This window comes from Octopus bimaculoides, chromosome 3 (genome assembly GCF_046866305.1).
Source record: "Octopus bimaculoides isolate indiv1 chromosome 3, ASM4686630v1, whole genome shotgun sequence".
NCBI classification, from domain to species: Eukaryota; Metazoa; Mollusca; class Cephalopoda; order Octopoda; family Octopodidae; genus Octopus; species Octopus bimaculoides.
In genome coordinates this window covers 65,614,842-65,627,082 of record NC_142930.1, presented here as the reverse complement: position 1 = coordinate 65,627,082, position 12,241 = coordinate 65,614,842, and positions in this window count along the sequence as shown.

Below are 12,241 nucleotides of genomic sequence, written 5' to 3'. Positions count from 1 at the left end.
GTTAGTACGAACAGGGATCAGCTGTAATCTGCAAAAGGGAAGGCCATGCTATTTACAGATCTTAAACATTTGACAGATAAAAGTTGAGCAAAGAAATCCGAATGGAAGGGATCTGTGGAAGTAGAAGATGGGTTAAAGTCTGATCTCTGAATCTGGACCTCGTGAAAGAGGTAGCAAGTGGCAAGGTACTGTACTGGAGAAAACCTGCCTAAAGCATGCAAACCTGGAAACAAATGTAAAAGGATGGTAATGATCACAACCAAAAAATACAAAAAAGTATAACTCATCAATAATAAAATTATAAAATACAATTGTAATTGATTAGCTCAAATGGTGATTTGCTGACTGAAGGATCCAGATGTGCCAACCTAACTACAGGTATGTTTTTTTTTTTAATTTGCTTGTTGTATGATTGCCTATTTTAGCTGATCAGGCAACCATATACAAGGTGCTTGTGCCATATGAAGCAGGATTCAATTTTTTGTTTTGTCAAAATGTGTGTGTGTGTGTGTATACACACACATACCGACTTTATGATTAAGTGTTTAGCTGTGGAAAGGATTTCCCCTTCAACACCATCAGCTACATATTCATTTCCTATGCTGACATTAGTTACTCATTGTGTAGTTTCTTTCCATGAATCATGGTCTTGTGTCATTACTACATGAGGTTACTACCTTGTAAAGTTGACTGCTCAGACAGTTTACAAAAACACTGTAACACAAATTTTGTTCTTGGATAGCACCTGGTATTTCCTCTTTGCTTATCCCTAGAATCTATGGAAAATGGCTTACGTTTCCTTCAAACTTTGCTTTTGTTACATTTATTCAAATCCCAAAGAATCCCTCTCAACACATGGTTATGATGCTCCCCACTACTCCTCATTATCAGTGACACACATATTGTCAGTCACTAAGTGGTTAAGGTCAAGCAACTGACAAGCAGATCTGTGGTATTGAGCAGAATATTTGCTATAATGATATTTTTGCTTCAGCAACTCAACACTGGATCTGTCTGAAATCATCATCATCATCGTTTAACGTCCACTTTCCATGCTAGCATGGGTTGGACAATTTGACTGAAGGCTAGAAAGCCAGAAGGCTGCACCAGGCTCCAATCTGATCTGGCAGAGTTTCTACAGCTGGATGCCCTTCCTAACGCCAACCACTCCGAGAGTGTAGTGGGTGCTTTTATATGCCGGTCACAAAAGCAAAGTTTGAAAAGAATAGTAGTCATTTCCTTTGATTTCTAAATAGAAGCAAATAAGAAATAACACCTACTGACCAATGACAGATTAAAATGAAAAATTTTGTTACACAGTGTAATTATCTAACACATGCTTGCAAAGAAAAGTATTTTAAACACAGTTTTTAAAAACTTATCTAAATGTATTATTGGTTTCAATAGAGTGGCAGATAAAATGTGTAACAGCATTTCTTCTAGGTCTGTTACATTCTGAGTTCAAATTCCATCGAGGCCAACTTTACCTTTCATTTCAAGGCTGAGGGCAATAGATTGTAAAATTGTTAACAGAGCATGTGTAAAGAATGCTTTGCAGTATTTGTTCTGGCTCTTTATGTTCTGAGATAAAATCCCATTGGGATCAACTGACAACCTGTCTTCAAAATTGCTGAGCTAGCAGAACTGTTAAAGCAAAAAAAAAAAAAAAAAAAAAAAAGTTGTGTTGCGTTGTTTATTCTAGTTTTTCATCTTTCCTGGGTCAATAAAATAAAGTACCACACAAATAATGGGGTGGATGATATCAACTCCCTCTCCTAAAAATTGCTGGTCTTGCACCTAAATCAGAAATTATTATTATTATTATTATTATTAATAAGGCAAGGTGGCAGAATCATTAGCATGCTGGGTAAAATGCTTAGCAGCATTTCGTCTGTCTTTATGTTCTGAGTTCAAATTCCACTGAGGTCAACCTTGTCTTTCATCCTTTCAGGGTTGATGAAATAAGTGTAATCAACTTAGACTCTCCACTGAAATTGCTGGCTTATGCCTTTAGTAGAAAGGAATATTATTATTATTGTTCAGTAGTTTTATTTTTATAACGTGCTTTCACTTCACTACCGAGTGCAGCTCTGTGCGCCTTGGGTATGTGCTGTAGTTTGCTGTGGTGCTCTTATGGTTACTGTATTGAAAGTGTTTTGCGTAGGATGTGTGCTGTGCCCAGTAGTGCAATTTTCTGTATGTTATATATATTTGTAAGTCCTGGTGTTTTTGTTATGTATTTGTCTGAATATTTTTTTATTATACCTATGGCACCTACTATGATAGGAATTGTTTCTGTTTTTAGATTCCACATTCGAGTTACCTCTATTTCCAGGTCTTTGTATTTTGAAAGTTTTTCCATTTCTTTTAGAGAGATGTTGTTATCTGCTGGTATTGATACATCAATTAGAAAGCATTTTTTTTCTTCATGATCTTTGATATAGTTATATCTGGTCTATTTTCCTTAATTTCTCTATCTGTGTGTATTGGCATATCCCAGAGTATGGTTGCTTTCTCGTTTTCTGTGACCTTTTCTGGCATGTGTTTATACCATCTTTTTTCTGTTGTTATTCCATAGTGTTGGCATAGCTTCCAGTGTATATAGGTCCCAGTTCTGTCGTGTCTATGAATATATTCCTTAGCCAGGACTGGGCAGCCAGAGATAATATGATTTATTGTTTCTTGTCCATCTCCACAAATTCTACAGTTACTTGTTATGTTTCTTTTCATTATATGTTTTTGGTAATTTCTGGTGGGGAGGCTTTGGTCTTGTGCAGCAATTAAAAATCCTTCAGTCTCTGCTTTGAGTCCTGAGCTTCTCAACCATTGCTGGGATTTTTCTCTGTCTATTTCTTTTGCATTTAGTTTAGCCCAGTATTTACCATGTAGGGGCTTTTCTTGCCATCGTTTTATCATGGTCCGTTGCTGTTCTAGTTTTAGTTTGGATTTCATTTGTTTTATAGCTTTTGTTGTTTCTTCTTCTTCTTCTTCGTATTTGTTAGGTAGATTGATTTCTTGTTTGTATTTGTCAGCTTCCTTAAATACTGAAAACAGTTTTTTGTTTTGCTCGTGTTTTGTGGTTATTTGTATTAATTTTCCTTGCTTCTGGAGTAGGTATTTTTGCAGTCCTATGGTGGTTATTTTATAATAGTTTTCCAGCTGTATAAGACCCCTGCCACCTTCTGTGCGTTGTATATATAGCCTTTCTATGTCAGATTTTGGGTGGTGCATCCTATATCCTGTCATTATTTTTCTTGTTTTTCTGTCTATTTTAGATAGTTCGTTTAGTGTCCAGTTAAGGATGTTGTAGCTGTAGCTTATAACTGGGACAGCTAAAGTGTTGATACCCATTATCTTGTTTTTAGTATTGATCTAACTCGTCTATAGTACTCTTTCTTTATTTTTTCTTTCATTTGTGTATGTTGTATCCTATCTAGTTCATTGACTCCTAAATATTTATATGGTTGGCTTTCGTCTAGTTCTCTTATTTCATTGGCTTTATCTAGTGTCATATTGCTACTTTTAACTAATTTTCCTCTTTTCAGGGTTGCTTTGGCACATTTTTCTAATCCGAATTTCATATTTATTTCCTTGGTAAAGCCGTGTACTGTCTGTAGTAGTGTTTCTAGCTCTTTGTCATTTTTTGCATATAATTTTAGGTCATCCATATATAAAAGGTGGCTGACTGTTTTTCAGTAGCATTTGTAACCGCATCCAGTTCTATTTAGCAATTCAGTTAAAGGTGTGAGTGCCAGGCAGAACAGGAGTGGAGATAGCGTGTCTCCCTGGAATATTCCTCTTCTAATGGGGATGGCTTTCGTTTTCACAAGTCCCTCTTTTGTTTGGAGCTGTAGCACTGTCTGCCATTTGTTCATTGAGTGCCTTATGTATTTTATAATAATTGGTGCCACCTTGTTTATGGCTAGTGTTTCCAGAATCCACGTGTGGGGAACACTGTCGAAAGCCTTTTGGTAGTCCACCCAGGCCATACTGAGGCCTTTCTTCTTTCTGCGGCTGTCTTCAGTTATGGCTTTATTGATCAATAATTGGTCTTTACAGCCGTATGAGCCCTTGCAGCATCCCTTCTGCTCTTCTGGAAACAGGTTGTTATTTTCCAGGTGCTTACTCAATCTCTGCGATATTATTGCAATAAAGGCTTTGTAGATCGTAGGGAGACAGGTTATAGGTCTATAGTTTTGTGGTTTCTCCGTTTCTGTGGATTTAGGGATTAAGATGGTTTTCCCTTTCGTGAGCCATTCAGGCATTGTCTCTGGTTCTGCTAGTATGTTGTTAAAGTTTTCTGCCAGCTTTTTATGCATTCCTGGCAGGTGTTTTAACCAGAAGTTGGGGATCTTGTCGTGTCCAGGTGCCTTCCAGTTGCTTAGTCTTTGCAGTGTCTGGGTGACCTCTTCAGTTGTTATAGGGGCCCAGAGTTGCTCAGGTGCTAAGTTCGTTGTTTTAATGGTTCTTTTCTGGGGTTGTTGTTGCTTCACCGACCATATTTGTTTCCAGAACTCCTCCAGTTCTTCTGCTGTTGGTGCTGCAGTAATGTCTATTTTATTTTTACCCAGTTCTTGGTAGAGTTTTTGGGGGTTGGATTTGAACTGTTTGTTTTGTTCAAAGAAACCTTGGCGTTTCTCATACCGGCGGATCCTTTGTGCTTTGGCAAGGATGTCTTGCTTTAATTTTTCTTTTGCCTCAGGTAAGTCTTTTTCTGTAATGCTGTATTTGTACAGTATTTTTGTTTTCTTCTTGTTACTTAGTTGTGTTGATTGTCTACTAATTTCGTTGAGAATCGATAAATCTTTTCTCTTTTTTTAAATTTTGTTCTGGATGTTATTTATCCACAAGGTCTGTTTGGGTGGTAGAACTCCTGTTCGGATGGGTTTGAGTGAGTATCCTGCTTCTTTTGTGGCTGCAGTGGCTGCCGCATATATTATGTCATTTAGCTCAGTGATATTGCCTGTTGTTTCTGTGGTTGTTAGTTCCGTGACGGCCAGGTTTATGCTATTTATTATTGATGTTGTTTTATTGTCTATTTTGATTTTTGGGAGATATAATCTGTGGTCCATTCTAAGATCTGTGGTTTTCAGTTCTTCGGTTATTCTCATTTTCATAGTATCGTAATTATTAGGTTTCCCTTCGTTATTCCCAGGCTTTAAATTTGTTTTGCCTTCCTTTTCATTCATATGTTTGTCTGTGGTGTTCTGGATCGGTGCTTTTTGTACACTATTATACATCTCTACGGTCTGGGTTTGTTGTTTTTTGTTTACTTCGTTTTTGCTGGAAATGTTACGTTTGTCCTCGTGTTCTGCTATCTCAGTGTTTATATTATTATTTGGCATTGCTGTGCGACTATTATCTAGATTTTCCTGATGTATTTTTGCTTTCAATTGTTCTATTTCTATTTCTGATATCTTTTTTGCTTTTAGAATATATCTTCTTATGTTAGCTACTTTGTTAGGGTTCATTGTTTTATCGAGGTCTTTATTTACATTATTTTTCTTCCATATTTTATATGTATGTGTTGTTGCGTTTTCGTTTTTTGGGTAGAGCACTGCTGTGAAATAGGTGTGTAGGATCGAAATGTATTCCTCACGTGTCCATTTATGCCGTTTTGGTTTTGTTTGCGGGACATGAGGAACAACGTCAAGCCCTTTATTTTGACGGTCATCGTTTTCGTAGGGTACCGGATCGTTCATTTCTGTTGTCAGATTGTTTTGCACGTTCAGATCTTCGTACTTTTTGCGTAATAAGCTTACAGTACGCACTTCTCGGTTGTTATTCTTGGGTGGAATAATACCTGTGTTATTTAATCTGTTTGTAATTTTTTTGTACATGGTGTTTGGGTTTGGAGATGGTCTGAATTTTGATGTAACACGTGTGTTTACGATCGTTGTGCGGGTAGTGGAGGTATCAAGTTAAAATACATCATTATATTTGGAAAAATAGAAATAAATTTCAATGAGTATTACTTACTCGGATATAGTCCAACCCTTTGTCAGCTATTTTTTGGCTCCATGCGATGTCTTTATTTCCGATGTTTTTGGATAAATTTCGGAGCAGTGATTTATCGTTCTCACATGTTAAACTTCCCCACATGTTAAACTTATTATTATTATTATTATTATTATTATTGATGTAGTTCATATATATGGTAAATATTGAATGAACACAACAGAAAGCAAGATACACGATTCTTTTAACAATCTCCATTAATTTATCAAATCCTAACAAAAGTAGGCTAATCTTAATAGTTTATGACTAATACATAAAAATATTCTTTTCTACTCAAGGTACAAGGCCCGAAATTTTGGGGGAGGGGTGCAAGTCGATTAGATCGACCCAGTATGCAATTGGTACTTAATTTATCGGCCTTGAAAGGATGAAAGGCAAAGTTGACTTCGGCGGAATTTAAACTCAGAATGTAAAGACAGACGAAATATGATAGATAAAAATATTTATTTCTTTATTTCCCACAGGGGGCTAAACACAGAGGGGACAAACAAGGACAGACAAATAGATTAAGCTGATTACATCGATCCCAGTGTGTAACTGGTACTTATTTAATCGACCCTGAAAGGATGAAAGGCAAAGTCAACCTCAGTGGAATTTGAACTCAGAACGTAACGGCAGACGAAATATGATACATAGAAATATTACTACACTTCTACTTGTCCTCATTTCAATACCTTTAGCAGATTCCATTATGTTTGAACGAAATCTCTGATTTGAGTATAATTTGAATAATTGTTGCTTCCTTCCACTGGTCTGAAAGGCTTGTAAAAGGCCAGGGCATTCCTTTTGACACCTGCAACCCCTAATGTATGCAGTTAACTTATACCCTGCTTGACATTATATAATTGATGTCAAGTCCTTCTCTTTTTTTCACCTTTTTACTTGTTTCAGTCATTAGACTGTGGCCATGATGGAGTACTGCCTTGAGGAATTTTAGTTGAATGAACTGAATCCAGTACATTGTTTTTTAAAGCCTGGTACTTATTCTATCAGTCTCTTTGGTTGAACCACTAAGTTACAGGGACGTAAACACACCAACACTGGTTGTCAAGTGGTGATGAGGGACAAGCACATACACAAAGACACACATACATATATTATATATAGGCGCAGGAATGGCTGTGTGGTAAGTAGCTTGCTTACCAACCACATGGTTCCAGGTTCATTCCCACTGTATGGCACCTTGGGTAAGTGTCTTCTACTATAGCCTCGGGCCGACCAAAGCCTTGTGAGTGGATTTGGTAGACGGAAACTGAAAGAAGCCCGTCGTATATATATATATATATATATATATATATATATATATATATATATATGTATGTATGTGTATATGTTTGTGTGTCTGTGTTTGCCCCCCCAGCATCGCTTGACAACCGATGCTGGTGTGTTAATGTCCCCGTAACTTAGCGGTTCGGCAAAAGAGACCGATAGAATAAGTACTAGGCATCCAAAGAATAAGTCCAGGGGTCGATTTGCTCGACTAAAGGTGGTGCTCCAGCATGGCCGCAGTCAAATGACTGAAACAAGTAAAAGAGTAAAGAGAGAGAGTATATATATACATTATTAACCACATATACTTAATGTATATGCCCAGTGTATTTGTTGGTAGGCTACAGTGTAGCGTAGTGGAGAATACTCTCTGAAAGCACCAGGTGTTAAAACACATGAAAGTCATATATATATATATATATATATATATATATATATATATATATATATATATATATATATGCGAGTAAAAATAAATACAAAAAAAGGGGGGTTTTGTATGATTGTGTATAGAGGAATATATTATTTTGTTTAAAAGAGTTCCAACACTGTCTGTTTTGTATGTTTTATTTATATTCCTGCAAAACCAATGTGGGATATAGAATATGGAATATACAATATATCTTTCTATATATATAAAAATGAGAATGTGTGTCTGTGTGTGTGAATCCCTAAAACTCGAGAACTACGCAACCAATTTCATTCAAATTTTACAGATGCCTTACTTAGAGTTCCAGTTGTGTTTTAGTCAAAAATTTTTTATTTCTTGCAGAGTTCGAGCCCACGGCAACATAATATCTCCTCCACTATTTAAGTATTACGTGTCAAAAGTGAAACAAAAACACTCATGTCAAATACTTTCACTTTAAAATTGAAACTATTCCACTAACTGAAACAATCACATTTCGATACTGTAATGACAGATACTTTCAGAGAGAGAGAAAGAGAGAGAGAGATGTATATGTATACATATAGATGTATATGTACACGTTATTCTACTAACTGAAACAATCACATTTCGATACTGTAATGACAGATACTTTCAGAGAGAGAGAGATGTATATGTACACGTATATGTATAGATATATATATATAGATAGATATAGATCTATATGCATACATGTATATGTATACATATGTGTAGATGTATATATATATATATAGATGTACATGTAATATGTACACATATATACATATATAGACATGCATACAGATATCTATACATATATACACCCATCGCACACATACACATGCACACAAACACACACATTAGTCATTTGTTTTCTTATCCAAAACTATGTCAAAAGTACTGAATGGATCTTTATGAAATTTGGAAATTATATTCTATGCATAACGGCCATAACTCCCATGAAAATTCATATATTTTTGATGTTGATGAAATTTTAACCTGAACATAACAGATGAGCATTATTTGTAATTCAACGGTACAACAGTGTAAGACTACCCTTTCAGATATACTTACATTGTGATTTCTGCAACGTGGTGCATAAATTGTCAAGTAAATGAGACGCATCTTTGCCTCCACTGATTCACTTGCAAAGTGTTGAGTAAAATTATTTCGTTGCAGACCTCCTTTGAGTCTTGTTATTATCACTGCGACACACATAGTCCCCAGTTGGTAACATTGATTTCAAGGCTTTCCCAGATGAGAGACTGGTTGTTCTAAGACATGTATCGATTGTAAATTTTGTCTGCAATTTGGAAATTATATTCTATGCATAACGGCCATAACTCCCATGAAAATTCATATATTTTTGATGTTGATGAAATTTTAACCCGAACATAACAGATGAGCACTGTCTGTAGCTGGTCTTCTCTTGGAAGAGCCCTGCTTCTCACATGGACAACTGTATGTTGGCTGCTCAAGAGTGGGCAGCAAAAAAAACCTATTTGCATATGCTCCACAAGGGAAAACAAGGAACGTTGTTTACAACGAGGTGTTATAATCACAACAGCAAGAAAGTATGTACATGATCACCTTCTTTTACGAAACTTCATTGACTTTCATATATTTATATTGATATACATATATATACGTGTGTTTGGGTGCGTGTGTGTGTGTGTATATATATATATCTCTATATATAAAGATGAGAATGTGTGTCTGTCTGTCTGTGTGTCTGTGTGAATCCCTAAAACTCGAGAACTACACAACTCTCTTTTACAAACCCAGTGAAAATACATATATTTCATATGTCAAAGAAATTCAAGCAATACATATAACACCAAAGTTAAAAATATTCCCAACAATTCCACAATCCCCAACCTCCAGAGCTATTGAAGAAACTGTTATCATCAACTGACCAAGATTCCTAACATTTGCAAAACAAAATTAGACAATACGATGCTGTACTACAGATGACATCATTTGGAACCACAAGAGATTTAACTGAGGCAGCATTCATCCAAACTCTCAAGATCCAACCTCAGATTTATCATCGCATTGTCTCTCTACTACCTCTGTCAAATGAATCACCAAAATTGGCCTTTCATTATTTATAATCTGTACCTGTTTGTTTGGTTACGAAATAAAATACACAAAACGTGTTTCTGAATTACGTGTATTTACTTTATATACATATGAGTTGAAAACTTTCTTCTAGCATTCCACTTAATATCTATGTTCCATGCTGGCATGGATTGGAGAGTTATTAATGTAGAAATATGGTATCGTAGCTACTAACAGTTGAGGGTTGCGTAATCTAGACGGCGTTTTTAGATTTCATTATTCTCTTTAACCCGGGCAACGCCTGGTATTTCTGCTAGTATAATATACAATATATAATATAAAATAAAAATGGATGGTACTATGAAATAAAGTATTGAATGTCTTATTGAATATATGGAATATGTCTTATTGAATAGATGAAATATTGAGTGTTCAATATAAAGGATTAAATATATAAAGGCGAATATGTATTTTCTATACCTTGTGGTATTTCATATTTTCTATATATTTTATATATATATATATATATATATATATATATATATATATATATATATATATATATATATATAAAATACAAAAATGGGACAAGAGCGCAAAACATCCAGACAGTTAGATGAAACAAAAAAGGGATAACAAAATATCCAGACAGACGATACAAGGAAAACAAGGATGGTTCATTCGGAGTTTTCTTTCCTCAGTCGAGTTCCAGATTATCTTTGCAATTTTGGCTGGTTATACTCGAGATTGCTCCAATCTGGCCAGCCCCAAGGAAAAAATAAGCTAAGAGCATTACATTCCTTGGAAGAAAGCAGTGAATGTATATGAAAACAAGGATGGAAAAAAACCAGAGAAATGTTACACAAATACAAATAACAGGACATAACAACAGGTGTCTTTTGACTAAGGATGAATTTCTCAAATTTCTGAGCTTGTAAAATAATCTTTTTTTTTTAACTTTCTGAGCACAGTGCACAAGTAAGTTTTTATTTTATCTTCAGCGTATCATGAAATCAAAAAGCCTGAAAATACTGGTTTGAATTCTTAACCTAATAACAGAAATCATCCAGCCACATATAGACTCTGATGTTTTATATTTTGTATTCTTTTGTGTTTACAGAAGTTATCATCACCATCATCATCATTTAATGTCCATTTTCCATGTTGATATGGGTTGGATGGTTTGACAGCTGGGGAGCTGCCTGGGTTCCATTTGTCTTTTCTGGCATGTTCTCTATGACTGGATGCACTTCCTAACACTAACCAATTAACAGAGTGTACTGGATACTTTTATGTGACACCGGTATGGTTGCCTTTTATGTGGCACCAACATGGGTGCTTTTACATCGTACAAGCACAAGTGCTTTTATATGTAACCAGCATAGGGGCTTTTACATGACATTGGTACAGATGCTTTTACTTGGCTTCAGCACAGTGTTTTTGTGTGGCACTGGCACAGGTATAAGTTATTGAAATTTTGTGGTTTGTCTACTTATGAATTTATTTAATAGTTCTGACAATTTCCAACTTCTTCAATCATTAACTTAACAGTTGTTTCCATGTAGTCTGATAAAAGACTGCACTATCAAGGAATTCTCTACACGGTGATTTGTCCTGCTAGAAATAGCATCTAAAACTATCTCAGATCATACCTTGCAATCTTTAAAGAGAAAGATACCTTGTATAAAGTAACCCAGATAAACTGTTTCAGAAAGAAAACAAAAGCTGGGTGTTCCAGTTAGCTGTAATGTGGATGACTTGAGACTGAACTAGAAAGACTTATATGCCAAGTATTTATAGAATAAAGAAATAAATATTCTATTAATTGGAATTGGAACATTTTTATGAAACATAGGTTTATAAGTTTGTGGTCCTCAAACTTTTCCCTATGAAGGATCTTATTTGTTGTAAATCACCCCCCCCCCCACTAGATTTTTTGAAAGGTCTGTCTACTCATTTGCCAATTTTATTAACTAACGACAAATTCATTTTCCCAGCTTCATCGCATCATCATCATCAACACCTTCATTTAACGTCCGTTTTCCATGCTGGCATGGATTTCATCTCTCAGTTGAAAAATATATGTGACTGATTTATTAAACATTTTTACACTGCAGCTTTTAAAATTTTGAATCTCTTTCATGACTATATTTCTACTGAAATCCTCCTCCTTTTGTTTCAATTAATATTTAAAATAATTAAGAATTTTGTAAAATAATTTTGCTGGTGCTTGGAACTTAAATTAGCATGAAATTTTGTTGGGAGATTTTAATTTAGATCATTTTAAAACAGGATGCTTGTGTCCTAGAATTAGGGATGGTCTCAAGCAAACTAGTTATCTCAGATTCTAATTTCAATCTTTGTATACTGTAACTTAATGTTAATAATTGGTATAGGGCCTAGTGCATTGATTTGCCTGGTGGCCTATAATACTGCTAATGTCCTGTCAGTCCTACTTTAGTAGTACACCTGGTTTAGATCAAA